Below are 15,687 nucleotides of genomic sequence, written 5' to 3' on the forward strand. Positions count from 1 at the left end.
ACAATCCCTACACCATGCTTCAATGGATTCTCTCATCCCAGCCCAGTAAAACTACATATTTTACACAGTCATAAGCAGCCAAAAGGGATCTATTCTATTCAATTGCAAATGATCTAGATAAGACTGAGAATAAGATACTGCACGGGACATAGCAGAGTTGGTCAAGTTGAGTGGAGATGAGTTTGCTATTTGGCACAGCTTTTTGCATCAATAAAGCAAGTAAAAGGTGTGAAAGATAAAAAAAAGGGTGAAAGTGTGAAAAGTGAATTGGCCAAATTGAGGTGCATATAAAGTTTTTGCTTTCTTTCAATTCACTAATGGGGCTCATTTGAATCAGGTGAATTGAGTTCTGCTTTTGGAAACTGGGTTAAGAAGGGGTGCACCGGTCCTGGAGGTACTGCAATACCAGGTCAATGCGTGCAGTGGACAGAGCAAGATTTTTTCCATCTCCTTGTTCTAAAAATCCATTTAATATATGGTCCCCAGAGAGGGGACGTATCAGATATTAAACTGATAAGAACAGATTTAATTTTTTTTTTTTTCTGTTTATCAGTAGGACTTCAAAATAACAAAGGTGATCGCCTCCCGTTGCCTGGGAACCGTCCAGGCACAAGAGGGCTATGTGTCACCAGAAGGCGCACACACTTCCTCAAGGCCGGCAGACGTGCAATCCCAGGCACCTTCCAGTACCGACCAAGGTAGCGTCCTCCGAAACTACACTTGATCTTAGCCAAAAGGCCGAGAAGCTATAACCCGAATTGGTTACGGCCTTGAGTGGCACCCTGGCCTATACCGGACACATCTTAGGGAGAGGGAGACAAACCCACGCCTACAGAAGACATTTTGTCACCCAAGCCAACCCTTGAAAAGGCTGTTTTGCAGAGCAAAAACAAGAAGAATGGTGCTTTTTGCAGCCGCCGCCCACTGCAATGAATCTGAATAACTCCTCCTTTTGGACACAAGCACCTCCCCTCCCCCTTGCAGTCTTTCCAATTCATGATACAAAAAGACGGACGGACAGGACAGGACAGGACAGGCTGCCTGACTTTCCGTCACTGCCACCCTTTGCCATCCTTGCCCGTAGAAAGCCCTTTCATCATCCCCAAACCCTAATCTTTTCCCTTCCCTTCCCAGATGCGTCTCACTCCCTTTCATTAGGAAGTGAGCGCAGCCTTTTCTCCGTTCTGCACATGCGCGACGTTAAACACAAATGCGCAGGCGTGCGTTCCATTACCCTCACTGCATTCCACTCCCATACAGGAAGTGGGCGCAGCTATTACTACGGTCGCACATAAAAGAACCCACGGCCACCACTGCACATAGCTGACTCCACCACAGGACACCCACTTCTACACCAACGCAGGTAAGACAGGATCGGCACCTCTATGCTCCCGTTACAATCAGGCTCAGTCACCATGTGATAACGCTCTCAACTCTTTAGTTGCAGGCTCCCCTTGCTTCACCTCCACTGGCTGTGCTGCCATTTCCTCTCCCACCTGGAAGGTATACTTTATTCCACTATTTTCCTGTTTCTCTCTTCCCCCTTTTCCCATAACCTACTTTTATCTGCATTTGTGGGGTATCTATATGCTATTTACATCATAGTTTTATTCATTAATATGGAAGGGAAGAGTGCCCATGAGAGTGTTGAACTGCGGAGAGCAAGAGATTAAGCTGCTCCGATTTGCCACCATTGATAAGCTGTTCTCAGTAGATACACATGCTATCCAAACAGCAGCATCCACCATTGCTTCAGCCCACCCATTCAGTGACAGCTCACCAAGTCAGCCAGAGGAGTGGTGTAAGGAATTACACGTAGGCACTGACTCCACACCTTCACATCACAAGAAGGGGGTCTACAGGCTAGTGCAAGAATACGAGCAAGTCTTCAGCAAACATCCGCTAGACTTTTGAAGAATAAAAGGGGTCAAACACTACATCCCCACAAGTGCACACCCACCCATCTAAGAGAGATATAAGCCAAAACTACCTGCACATTACCAGTGTACCAAGGACATGTTGAGCAACATGAAGGAGGCTGGGGTTATCCGTGACAGTTGTAGCCTCTGGGCAGCTCCGTTGGTCCTGTTAAAGAAGAAGGACAGCACCACTCCCCTGTATTGAGGAATAGCTAGCTGCATTGAGAACTGCAAATTATTTTTCTACCCTTGATCTCACTAGTCGCTATTGGCAAGTGTCCGTTGCTGAGGCAGACCGGGAGAAGACCGCCTTTGCCACCCCGATGGGTCTCTGCGAGTTCAAAAGCATGCCCTTCGAGCTGTGCAATTTGCCAGGAACCTTCCAGAGGCTGATGGAATGCTGCTTGGGACACCGAAACTTTGAAACGGTACTGCTATACCTTTATGATGTTATTGTTTATTCTAAAGCAAACAAGATTTTAGGGTGTATAAAAAGGGAGATTAGATCCGGTGATCCCAACGTATTGTTACCCCTCTATAAATCACTTGTAAGGCCACATCTGGAATATGGGGTAAAGTCCTGAGCAGGTTGATAACCATTGGTTTGAGCATGGTAGGGTGTAGTGCGCATCTTCCTGCATCGGTAAAAGCTGCAGAAGTCCTTGAAGATTTCCGCTTCAAAGGCTGTGCCTTGATCTGTGAGGACTCTCTCTGAGTAGCCATGAGGTCTGCATAAGTGTGCTTGGAAGACCTTCGCTGCAGTATGGGCCATTAGATCTTTGACTTGTACCACAACCATAAATCTCGAGTAGTTGTCTACCATCGTAAGTGCATACGTGAGCTCGCCTCGATATTCTGCAACAAAACTCCCTTTTTCGATTTCAGTTTCAGCAAACACTACTCTTCCTGTAGAAAATATTTATCATTACCTAAGACAGTCATTCTAATGCATGACAATATTAAGGCAATTTAGTTAAAACTTGTTTTAACTCACCTTTAAGGGGATTGATGTATTTCATGGTCAATCCAGGTTTGTCAGTGATGGCACTGACATAATGTATGGCGTCTTTTTCGGGCGTTATCCTTTGCCTTTTCATTGTGAAAATCCAGTTGCCTATATCAAAGCAAATTCTACTACTTGTAAAGTATGCAGAAAATGAAATGTAGAACATATAACATCAACTGCTTAGGAACGCATCATAGGTTAGTACTTAAAAGGATATTGTCATGTTCTAGTCATAATGCAAGCTGGACATTTTTCATGTTACCCTGTAATCGCCGGCCTGTTCTAATGCTCACAAGCCAAGATATAGGCTCAGCTGCTAAGGCTTCCCTCTGCCTTCTGAATGAAACTTGAATATGTCTGGGTCACTGTGTATATAGCAGGTGCTCAGAAAAAATAAGAGTCAATTCAATAGAAATAGCTCTGGCACACTATAGTGATCAATAACGTAAGAAAATAACTCTTGGAATGCTGAAAATTCTTTATTTGTGCAAAAGGATAATTCATCCAACGTTTCGACCTTGTTTTTAGGTCTTTATCAAGGATAAAGTTATCTAAGATCATAAAGGGTTACAAAACCATATAAACACGTAATTAGTACATAGTACAACATAACAGTACAATATATTGCTACTTGAGAGTACAATGGGTCAAATGACCATGATGCACATACAAAAAATTTTTCCAAAGCCATAGTGAAAACATTTGTACTGAGGAAAGAAAATTTCCACATGACCTATCTGGAGAAACATTCTGGATCAAACAACCAAAAATAGTCAAGCAGGTAAATACACACCTATATGGATAACAGGATGATATGTGTTCAATTGTATAGCGTCATTGCCATTAAGGTACAAATGGAAAACTTGCAATCCTATATAGTGAAGGAAATGAACACATATCATATCAAAGAACACAGGAACATGGGTGTGAGAAAAACCTCAATGTTTATACTTTGTTCTTTATAATGGTGTGAACATGTATATGTCTCAGTACCTTATGCACTTGAGAATTCTAGTGAGTAGATCATGAAAGCCTATTTCAGAACTGGAATCGGTAAATAATTGTAGGTGGAATCTAAATGAAAAGATGGTACAAGTGTTATCATGACACGTGGGCTATAACACAATGGACCGTGTGACAAAGAAGAAAGGAGAGAAAGAAGAGGAAGAAAATGCAACTACCTGTAACATTACGTGATAGTCACTGGTAAGTATCACTTGACAATTCAAGTGAAAAAGGATTCCTTTATTAAAGGGTTCTCAGTCGCCTCAGGATCATGAAATACTAGGGTAAATGATATGAGAATGGGTAAGAAGCACCACTAAAGGAAATATGAGATGCAGGACATATATCTATAAACCCCTGAACTACATGATAGAAATAAAAAGAAGAAAAAAGAAAAAAAAGAAGAAAGAAGAAGAACACATAGAATGCGGAAAGAGAATGGGTACAACTACCTGAGTTACTGCAGGGAGGCCCCTGGTTGGTACTGTGAGGGTTAGTGGAATTCCTTCACTGAAGGGTTCTCAGTTGCCTCAGGTTCGTGAAAAATGCTATAGACAAATAATGCCCGGAGAAAAGGGGTTCATATACAGCGAATAATGGTAATACAAGGTACATGTGTCACATGTAATAGTATATATATATATATTGTACTAAGCTCTACACCAGAAATAGAAAGTAGTCCCTCTGCCTTCTGTCTAGGTGCCCTGAGTTATGTCCTGTAAACTGTCACAGGGACCCAGACACACATGTGTAGTAGGGGAATATCCCTGCTGAGATGCCAGTGCTAGAGCACTCGTTTGCTGTGGAGTTGAACGCTATGTGAGCAGTTCTTACCTTCAATGAGCAGAAGTCTCTTTTTTCAGATTTCAATATCTCTGTGGGTATCTGGCAGAAATATGGAATACTCTTTACTGCTAAGACCCTGTACACCACTCCCACTAAAGGGGGCTTTACACGCTGCGACATCGCTAATGCGGAGTCGTTGGGGTCACGGAATTTGTGACGCACATCCGGCCGCATTAGCGATGTTGCTGCGTGTGACACCGATGAGCGATTTTGCATCGCTGCAAAAACGTGCAAAATCGCTCATCGGTGACATGGGTCTCCATTCTCGATTATCGTTACTGCAGCAGTAACGATGTAGTTCGTCGCTCCTGCGGCAGCACACATCGCTCCGTGTGACACCGCAGAAACGAGGAACCTCTCCTTACCTGCCTCCCAGCCGCTATGAGGAAGGAAGGAGGTGGGCGGGATGTTCCGGCCACTCATCTCCGCCCCTCCGCTGCTATTGGGCGGTCGCTCAGTGACGTCGCTGTGACGCCGCACGGACCGCCCCCTTAGAAAGGAGGCGGTTCGCCGGTCACAGCGACGTCGCCGGGCAGGTAAGTATGTGTGACGGGTCTGGTCGGTGTTGTGCAGCATGGGCAGCGATTTGCCCGTGTCGCGCAACAGATGGGGGCGGGTATCCACACTAGCGATATCGGGACCGATATCGCAGTGTGTAAAGTAGCCTTTAATAAACTGTGTAAAGGATTTTAAGTAAAAATCCACAATAAACCAGCGCTAGATGGGTTTTTATAATTTTATTAATAGACCACAAATAAAAAATTTTTTGCTATCCTTGTTTCAAGACAGAGTATTTGATAATATACAATACACTGATTATTACTAAAACCAAGGACCACATAAAACAAGGACCACATAAAATAAAAAATGAAAGTAATGAGAATAAAATTCTTTTGTATAACCAATTAACTTCGAGGTGATACAATATTCACATTGATTTAGTTTTACCAGTCTAATGTAATGCCCCGGCCGGTGGCATATATTTTGTTTGGTTAATAATTTAGACTTATACAATGAAAGATGTACTATACCACCCCTGGCTAACTTACAAGTTTTAAGTTGTACAATATAAGTTTGCGACGTTATATTCGCCCCCAGGGCCTGGGGGAATAAACCTCACAACAACTTGACCGCAAAAAACACCCCGGATTTCTCCGTTGATTAGGCTGGAACCGCTATGTACAGGATTGACCTGTTAGACTTCCAGAGCGGACGTTTTGAGGCCAGTGGCCGCGACTAGTGCTGGCTCTGGGGGAGATGTATGGTTACCGACATCCCTCTTTACAGAGCCTTTATAACACTTCACAAGGCCACAAACCAGCCGGTCCCGTATTCTCCCAAATGTACTTTCGAAATCAAGCAGTACGAAGCCACTGAAAGCACCAAGATGTTGGCTGCGGACAACAATAAGATCAGCGGTAACTACTCAGCCTCTCCAGCGGGCAGTCCAGACCGTATCCAGTGTCAGCTGACTGATTCCACACAGGAGGAAGTTGCTTGGCAGGTTAGCACCACACAAGGCTCCGATCCGCTTCCAAACGAGCAATGCAGAACCGCTGGAGGTACCAATGTATCCTGGTTGCAGACAAAGGAAATGTCAGCGGTAACCTCTCAACCTCTCCAGCAGGCAATCCGTACCGTGTCCAGTGGAAGCCGGTTGATTCCACACGAGGGAGAGATTACTTGGCAGGTTATCACCGCACAGGTGAGGTAGGCAAAAACAGAGTCCTGATCCGACGCGCGTTTCGGGGGCGTGTAACGGCCCCCTTCCTCAAGGATAACTCAGCTGTTGCCTAGAGCACTATTTATGCATATATTTAATTGGTTATAATTTGCATAAAATTAAACAATGTTTAAATTCAACCAACATTCAATGACCACTACATATATCAATTTGTGAAAGACCGTTCATAATAGCCATATAATATAATTATGTGCAAAGGTTTTTCTAAAGGTTTTTCTAAAAAGTATAAGTATAAGTATATATAAGTATAATAAGTATATATAAGTATATATATATAAGTATATATAAGTATATATAAGTATATATAGCCTTGCTTGTATCATCATATACTGGGAAGACAATGTGTATATATGCATATGCTTTTTTTCAACAATAAATTTAACAAAAGGACATCATAAAGGTGTAATATAAATTTGCTATAATATGAAAAGCCCCTTATATCTACATCAACCTTGGGCAAGTGAAGCACCAATTTTAATATATATTATGCATATATACACATATATCTCCATGACAATCGCTTTTTTTTTTTTTTTTTCCTTCTCTCCGTATTATTATCAGTACCTATTACTCCTCTACCTATAAAAATATAAATTAATTAAAAGCAAACAGTTCTATATCATTATTGAGTCCATATGGTTTCAAGGTGTTCAATTCAAAAATCCATTGGCTTTCTGCTCGTGACATTTTTTTAATGAAATCGCCACCTCTCCAATCCTTAGTTATTTTTTGTACGCCCCATACTTGGGATTCTTTAAAGGACCCTCCATGTTTTAACACATAATGTCTGGATAGGGGGTGCTTAGTACATTTATTTTTAACACTTCTAATGTGCTCACCCACCCTTTTCCATAGGGGTCTAATAGTTCTCCCAATGTATTTTTTCTGACAGGGACATTGAATGCAATATACTACTCCCTTTGATTGACATGTAATAAATTCTCTAATCATGACTTCTGACTGCCCCTGTAAGAAGGATTTCCGTGAAATATTTTTTGTATTCTTACATACTATACAGCTTTTGCATGGAAAAAAACCTTTCAGGCCAAATAATCCTCCCTTATTAGGTGCTGTAAGATTACGTATGGTGGGTGCCACTAAATTGCCAATATTGTTTGCCTTCCTATATATGAATATAACGTCGCAAACTTATATTGTACAACTTAAAACTTGTAAGTTAGCCAGGGGTGGTATAGTACATCTTTCATTGTATAAGTCTAAATTATTAACCAAACAAAATATATGCCACCGGCCGGGGCATTACATTAGACTGGTAAAACTAAATCAATGTGAATATTGTATCACCTCGAAGTTAATTGGTTATACAAAAGAATTTTATTCTCATTACTTTCATTTTTTATTTTATGTGGTCCTTGTTTTATGTGGTCCTTGGTTTTAGTAATAATCAGTGTATTGTATATTATCAAATACTCTGTCTTGAAACAAGGATAGCAAAAAATTTTTTATTTGTGGTCTATTAATAAAATTATAAAAACCCATCTAGCGCTGGTTTATTGTGGATTTTTACTTAAAATCCTTTACACAGTTTATTAAAGGCTACTTTACACACTGCGATATCGGTCCCGATATCGCTAGTGTGGATACCCGCCCCCATCTGTTGCGCGACACGGGCAAATCGCTGCCCATGCTGCACAACACCGACCAGACCCGTCACACATACTTACCTGCCCGGCGACGTCGCTGTGACCGGCGAACCGCCTCCTTTCTAAGGGGGCGGTCCGTGCGGCGTCACAGCGACGTCACTGAGCGACCGCCCAATAGCAGCGGAGGGGCGGAGATGAGTGGCCGGAACATCCCGCCCACCTCCTTCCTTCCTCATAGCGGCTGGGAGGCAGGTAAGGAGAGGTTCCTCATTTCTGCGGTGTCACACGGAGCGATGTGTGCTGCCGCAGGAGCGACGAACTACATCGTTACTGCTGCAGTAACGATAATCGAGAATGGAGACCCATGTCACCGATGAGCGATTTTGCACGTTTTTGCAGCAATGAAAAATCGCTCATCGGTGTCACACGCAGCAACATCGCTAATGCGGCCGGATGTGCGTCACAAATTCCGTGACCCCAACGACTCCGCATTAGCGATGTCGCAGCGTGTAAAGCCCCCTTTAGTGGGAGTGGTGTACAGGGTCTTAGCAGTAAAGAGTATTCCATGTTTCTGCCAGATACCCACAGAGATATTGAAATCTGAAAAAAGAGACTTCTGCTCATTGAAGGTAAGAACTGCTCACATAGCGTTCAACTCCACAGCAAACGAGTGCTCTAGCACTGGCATCTCAGCAGGGATATTCCCCTACTACACATGTGTGTCTGGGTCCCTGTGACAGTTTACAGGACATAACTCAGGGCACCTAGACAGAAGGCAGAGGGACTACTTTCTATTTCTGGTGTAGAGCTTAGTACAATATATATATATATACTATTACATGTGACACATGTACTTTGTATTACCATTATTCGCTGTATATGAACCCCTTTTCTCCGGGCATTATTTGTCTATAGCATTTTTCATGAACCTGAGGCAACTGAGAACCCTTCAGTGAAGGAATTCCACTAACCCTCACAATACCAACCAGGGGCCTCCCTGCAGTAACTCAGGTAGTTGTACCCATTCTCTTTCCGCATTCTATGTGTTCTTCTTCTTTCTTCTTTTTTTTCTTTTTTCTTCTTTTTATTTCTATCATGTAGTTCAGGGGTTTATAGATATATGTCCTGCATCTCATATTTCCTTTAGTGGTGCTTCTTACCCATTCTCATATCATTTACCCTAGTATTTCATGATCCTGAGGCGACTGAGAACCCTTTAATAAAGGAATCCTTTTTCACTTGAATTGTCAAGTGATACTTACCAGTGACTATCACGTAATGTTACAGGTAGTTGCATTTTCTTCCTCTTCTTTCTCTCCTTTCTTCTTTGTCACACGGTCCATTGTGTTATAGCCCACGTGTCATGATAACACTTGTACCATCTTTTCATTTAGATTCCACCTACAATTATTTACCGATTCCAGTTCTGAAATAGGCTTTCATGATCTACTCACTAGAATTCTCAAGTGCATAAGGTACTGAGACATATACATGTTCACACCATTATAAAGAACAAAGTATAAACATTGAGGTTTTTCTCACACCCATGTTCCTGTGTTCTTTGATATGATATGTGTTCATTTCCTTCACTATATAGGATTGCAAGTTTTCCATTTGTACCTTAATGGCAATGACGCTATACAATTGAACACATATCATCCTGTTATCCATATAGGTGTGTATTTACCTGCTTGACTATTTTTGGTTGTTTGATCCAGAATGTTTCTCCAGATAGGTCATGTGGAAATTTTCTTTCCTCAGTACAAATGTTTTCACTATGGCTTTGGAAAAATTTTTTGTATGTGCATCATGGTCATTTGACCCATTGTACTCTCAAGTAGCAATATATTGTACTGTTATGTTGTACTATGTACTAATTACGTGTTTATATGGTTTTGTAACCCTTTATGATCTTAGATAACTTTATCCTTGATAAAGACCTAAAAACAAGGTCGAAACGTTGGATGAATTATCCTTTTGCACAAATAAAGAATTTTCAGCATTCCAAGAGTTATTTTCTTACGTTATTGATCACTATAGTGTGCCAGAGCTATTTCTATTGAATTGACTCTTATTTTTTCTGAGCACCTGCTATATACACAGTGACCCAGACATATTCAAGTTTCATTCAGAAGGCAGAGGGAAGCCTTAGCAGCTGAGCCTATATCTTGGCTTGTGAGCATTAGAACAGGCCGGCGATTACAGGGTAACATGAAAAATGTCCAGCTTGCATTATGACTAGAACATGACAATATCCTTTTAAGTACTAACCTATGATGCGTTCCTAAGCAGTTGATGTTATATGTTCTACATTTCATTTTCTGCATACTTTACAAGTAGTAGAATTTGCTTTGATATAGGCAACTGGATTTTCACAATGAAAAGGCAAAGGATAACGCCCGAAAAAGACGCCATACATTATGTCAGTGCCATCACTGACAAACCTGGATTGACCATGAAATACATCAATCCCCTTAAAGGTGAGTTAAAACAAGTTTTAACTAAATTGCCTTAATATTGTCATGCATTAGAATGACTGTCTTAGGTAATGATAAATATTTTCTACAGGAAGAGGAGTGTTTGCTGAAACTGAAATCGAAAAAGGGAGTTTTGTTGCAGAATATCGAGGCGAGCTCACGTATGCACTTACGATGGTAGACAACTACTCGAGATTTATGGTTGTGGTACAAGTCAAAGATCTAATGGCCCATACTGCAGCGAAGGTCTTCCAAGCACACTTATGCAGACCTCATGGCTACTCAGAGAGAGTCCTCACAGATCAAGGCACAGCCTTTGAAGCGGAAATCTTCAAGGACTTCTGCAGCTTTTACCGATGCAGGAAGATGCGCACTACACCCTACCATGCTCAAACCAATGGTTATCAACCTGCTCAGGACTTTACCCCATATTCCAGATGTGGCCTTACAAGTGATTTATAGAGGGGTAACAATACGTTGGGATCACCGGATCTAATCTCCCTTTTTATACACCCTAAAATCTTGTTTGCTTTAGAATAAACAATAACATCATAAAGGTATAGCAGTACCGTTTCAAAGTTTCGGTGTCCCAAGCAGCATTCCATCAGCCTCTGGAAGGTTCCTGGCAAATTGCACAGCTCGAAGGGCATGCTTTTGAACTCGCAGAGACCCATCGGGGTGGCAAAGGCGGTCTTCTCCCGGTCTGCCTCAGCAACGGACACTTGCCAATAGCGACTAGTGAGATCAAGGGTAGAAAAATAATTTGCAGTTCTCAATGCAGCTAGCTATTCCTCAATACAGGGGAGTGGTGCTGTCCTTCTTCTTTAACAGGACCAACGGAGCTGCCCAGAGGCTACAACTGTCACGGATAACCCCAGCCTCCTTCATGTTGCTCAACATGTCCTTGGTACACTGGTAATGTGCAGGTAGTTTTGGCTTATATCTCTCTTTGATGGGTGGGTGTGCACTTGTGGGGATGTAGTGTTTGACCCCTTTTATTCTTCAAAAGTCTAGCGGATGTTTGCTGAAGACTTGCTCGTATTCTTGCACTAGCCTGTAGACCCCCTTCTTGTGATGTGAAGGTGTGGAGTCAGTGCCTACGTGTAATTCCTTACACCACTCCTCTGGCTGACTTGGTGAGCTGTCACTGAATGGGTGGGCTGAAGCAATGGTGGATGCTGCTGTTTGGATAGCATGTGTATCTACTGAGAACAGCTTATCAATGGTGGCAAATCGGAGCAGCTTAATCTCTTGCTCTCCGCAGTTCAACACTCTCATGGGCACTCTTCCCTTCCATATTAATGAATAAAACTATGATGTAAATAGCATATAGATACCCCACAAATGCAGATAAAAGTAGGTTATGGGAAAAGGGGGAAGAGAGAAACAGGAAAATAGTGGAATAAAGTATACCTTCCAGGTGGGAGAGGAAATGGCAGCACAGCCAGTGGAGGTGAAGCAAGGGGAGCCTGCAACTAAAGAGTTGAGAGCGTTATCACATGGTGACTGAGCCTGATTGTAACGGGAGCATAGAGGTGCCGATCCTGTCTTACCTGCGTTGGTGTAGAAGTGGGTGTCCTGTGGTGGAGTCAGCTATGTGCAGTGGTGGCCGTGGGTTCTTTTATGTGCGACCGTAGTAATAGCTGCGCCCACTTCCTGTATGGGAGTGGAATGCAGTGAGGGTAATGGAACGCACGCCTGCGCATTTGTGTTTAACGTCGCGCATGTGCAGAACGGAGAAAAGGCTGCGCTCACTTCCTAATGAAAGGGAGTGAGACGCATCTGGGAAGGGAAGGGAAAAGATTAGGGTTTGGGGATGATGAAAGGGCTTTCTACGGGCAAGGATGGCAAAGGGTGGCAGTGACGGAAAGTCAGGCAGCCTGTCCTGTCCTGTCCTATCCGTCCGTCTTTTTGTATCATGAATTGGAAAGACTGCAAGGGGGAGGGGAGGTGCTTGTGTCCAAAAGGAGGAGTTATTCAGATTCATTGCAGTGGGCGGCGGCTGCAAAAAGCACCATTCTTCTTGTTTTTGCTCTGCAAAACAGCCTTTTCAAGGGTTGGCTTGGGTGACAAAATGTCTTCTGTAGGCGTGGGTTTGTCTCCCTCTCCCTAAGATGTGTCCGGTATAGGCCAGGGTGCCACTCAAGGCCGTAACCAATTCGGGTTATAGCTTCTCGGCCTTTTGGCTAAGATCAAGTGTAGTTTCGGAGGACGCTACCTTGGTCGGTACTGGAAGGTGCCTGGGATTGCACGTCTGCCGGCCTTGAGGAAGTGTGTGCGCCTTCTGGTGACACATAGCCCTCTCGTGCCTGGACGGTTCCCAGGCAACGGGAGGCGATCACCTTTGTTATTTTGAAGTCCTATTGATAAACAGAAAAAAAAAAAAATTAAATCTGTTCTTATCAGTTTAATATCTGATACGTCCCCTCTCTGGGGACCATATATTAAATGGATTTTTAGAACAAGGAGATGGAAAAAATCTCGCTCTGTCCACTCCACGCATTGACCTGGTATTGCAGTACCTCCAGGACCGGTGCACCCCTTCTTAACCCAGTTTCCAAAAGCAGAGCTCAATTCACCTGATTCAAATGAGCCCCATTAGTGAATTGAAAGAAAGCAAAAACTTTATATGCACCTCAATTTGGCCAATTCACTTTTCACACTTTCACCCTTTTTTTTATCTTTCACACCTTTTACTTGCTTTATTGATGCAAAAAGCTGTGCCAAATAGCAAACTCATCTCCACTCAACTTGACCAACTCTGCTATGTCCCGTGCAGTATCTTATTCTCAGTCTTATCTAGATCATTTGCAATTGAATAGAATAGATCCCTTTTGGCTGCTTATGACTGTGTAAAATATGTAGTTTTACTGGGCTGGGATGAGAGAATCCATTGAAGCATGGTGTAGGGATTGTGGTTCCTGTGTGCTAAGAAGAGAGGCTGGCACCAGCCAGAAAGCCCCATTGCAGCCAATAATCACTTAATAACTTTTTCAACTTGTCATCATATGGGAGGCCTTCCATTCCTTGTAGTAGTCTAGTTGCCCACCTTTGAACTGACTCTAACTTCTGAATGTCCTTTTTAAAATGTGGAGCCCAAAACTGGTTCCCATATTCCAGATGTAGCCTTACAAGTGATTTATAGAGGTGTAACAATACGTTGGGATCACGGGATCTAATCTCCCTTTTTATACACCCTAAAATCTTGTCCCAAGCAGCATTCCATCAGCCTCTGGAAGGTTCCTGGCGCATTGCACAGCTCGAAGGGCATGCTTTTGAACTCGCAGAGACCCATAGGGGTGGCGAAGGCGGTCTTCTCCCGGTCTGCCTCAGCAACGGACACTTGCCAATAGTGACTAGTGAGATCAAGGGTAGAAAAATAATTTGCAGTTCTCAATGCAGCTAGCGATTCCTCAATACGGGGAGTGGTGCCGTCCTTCTTTTTTAATAGGATCAACAGAGCTGCCCAAAGGCTACAACTGTCACGGATAACCCCAGCCGCCTTCATGTTGCTCAACATGTCCTTGGTACACTGGCAATGTGAAGGTGGTATTGGCTTATAGCTCTCTTTGATGGGTGGGTGTGCACCTGTGGGGATGTGGTGTTGGACCCCTTTTATTCCCCCAAAATCTAGCGGGCTTCCCACCGGTAACCCGCTCCCCAGCTTGGATGGATGCTGAGGGAGCCCCTTTTGCCCGCAGGCTCTGGCCCTGGGAACTGTAGCCTTGGCGGTGACTGTGCTTCCCTCTACGGTGTGAGCTGTTGCCTTCAATCGGGTCTTGACTGCTGGGAAACCCTGGAGGTTCCTGTCGCTAACGGATTTGACCGGTTTTACGGCGACTCCTAGCCTGGTCGGGGTCCGTAGGCCCTGCCGGATGGTGCTGGCTTCTCTTCACTCCCCGATCTGGTACCGGCGGGCCACCGCCCATCCCCGGTCCGTACGGTTCACTCCAATCAGCCTCTCCTGCAGAAGGTCACCACCGTCTGCCAACCTTGTTGAGTGCCCGGGCCACACACCCGGACACGGTCAGTCTCCTCTCCTCTTCACTTCTCTAACTCCAAAACTGATCTCTAATCTGACTCCTTTTCCCGCCTCCAGGACTGTGAACTCCTCGGTGGGTGGGATCAACCGCCTGGCCCACCCTCTGGTGTGGACATCAGCCCCTGGAGGAAGGCAACTAGGATTTGTGTTTAGCTTCGGTGTGCCTAGCCGGAGTGTAGAGTGTGTTGGTGTAGTACCTGTGACGACCTGGCTTGTCCAGGGCGCCACATTCCCCTATAGTAAAATGCAGACCGTCCGCGGGCTGCCCGTCCATCACCGGTTTTATTTTCACAACTGAAAAAGAATAAAACGGTAAAACATGTAAAAGCATCATAAACATTTTACAACGGTACAGCTTCCGCTCTTCTCCCACCCAAACAACCTGGCCCTGATGCTGCTCCTAAGAAGCGGGCAGCACCCCTTGACCCCAGTCCAGCACCAAGTTGCCCGAGCGGGTTCTGTCTCTTTCAGGGGGCCCACGTCCAAGGGGACCCCTGAACCCCCGGAGGATCGCCACCGGTTACGGTAGTGGCGGGCCTAGGCCATCCCTTTCCTCCAGGCCCATCCTCCCAAATCAGCCTCTCCGGAGGCGGTAACGGTGTCAAGCCAACAAACATTTTTATTTACATTGCGCTAAGTTTGTGGTTGCCCTGCAAGTTCTCGGGCTTGTCCGTAAGCAGTTCCTTACGCAATGGTTGCACAGTCCCTACGGGGACAACAGTTGCCGGCAACGGCCGGTTTAATCACGGTTCAATCAGGTAAACTTCTTTGGTTGATCATCTTTACTTATCATTTAAAACTTTCAAACTGGTACACTCAACACATAAAGCCCCCCCCCCTTTTAAAGAGTAGTTTCCCTGTACCTAAGTGGGGGTCTACCTAGGTTGGGGCGAGTGGACCTTCGGGGTCCGGTGTCAGTGGTGACAGGCAGTGGGGCAGAGGGAACAGTCAGTTCCTCCTCCCTGCTATCATGTGGGGCAGGCGGAGGCGTAGGGGAGCTGGGTACAGGTACATCCCTGGGCACTGGCTCGCGGTTAACCGTTT

General features: G+C 44.2%; 1 non-coding gene and 1 pseudogene across 1 annotated transcript; one reads left to right on the plus strand and one right to left on the minus strand.

Annotated features, from left to right (window-relative positions):
• Positions 1-372: 372 nt before the first annotated feature.
• On the minus strand, positions 373-579 carry LOC142260373 (U2 spliceosomal RNA; annotated as a pseudogene).
• A 12,369-nt stretch (positions 580-12,948) lies between these two features.
• LOC142260377 (U2 spliceosomal RNA) lies at positions 12,949-13,145 on the plus strand. Its single transcript, XR_012728621.1, has one exon. It is a non-coding gene; the product is annotated as a U2 spliceosomal RNA (small nuclear RNA).
• The last annotated feature ends 2,542 nt before the right edge of the window (positions 13,146-15,687 follow it).

This window comes from Anomaloglossus baeobatrachus (genome assembly GCF_048569485.1).
Source record: "Anomaloglossus baeobatrachus isolate aAnoBae1 chromosome 11 unlocalized genomic scaffold, aAnoBae1.hap1 SUPER_11_unloc_1, whole genome shotgun sequence".
NCBI lineage: Eukaryota > Metazoa > Chordata > Amphibia > Anura > Aromobatidae > Anomaloglossus > Anomaloglossus baeobatrachus.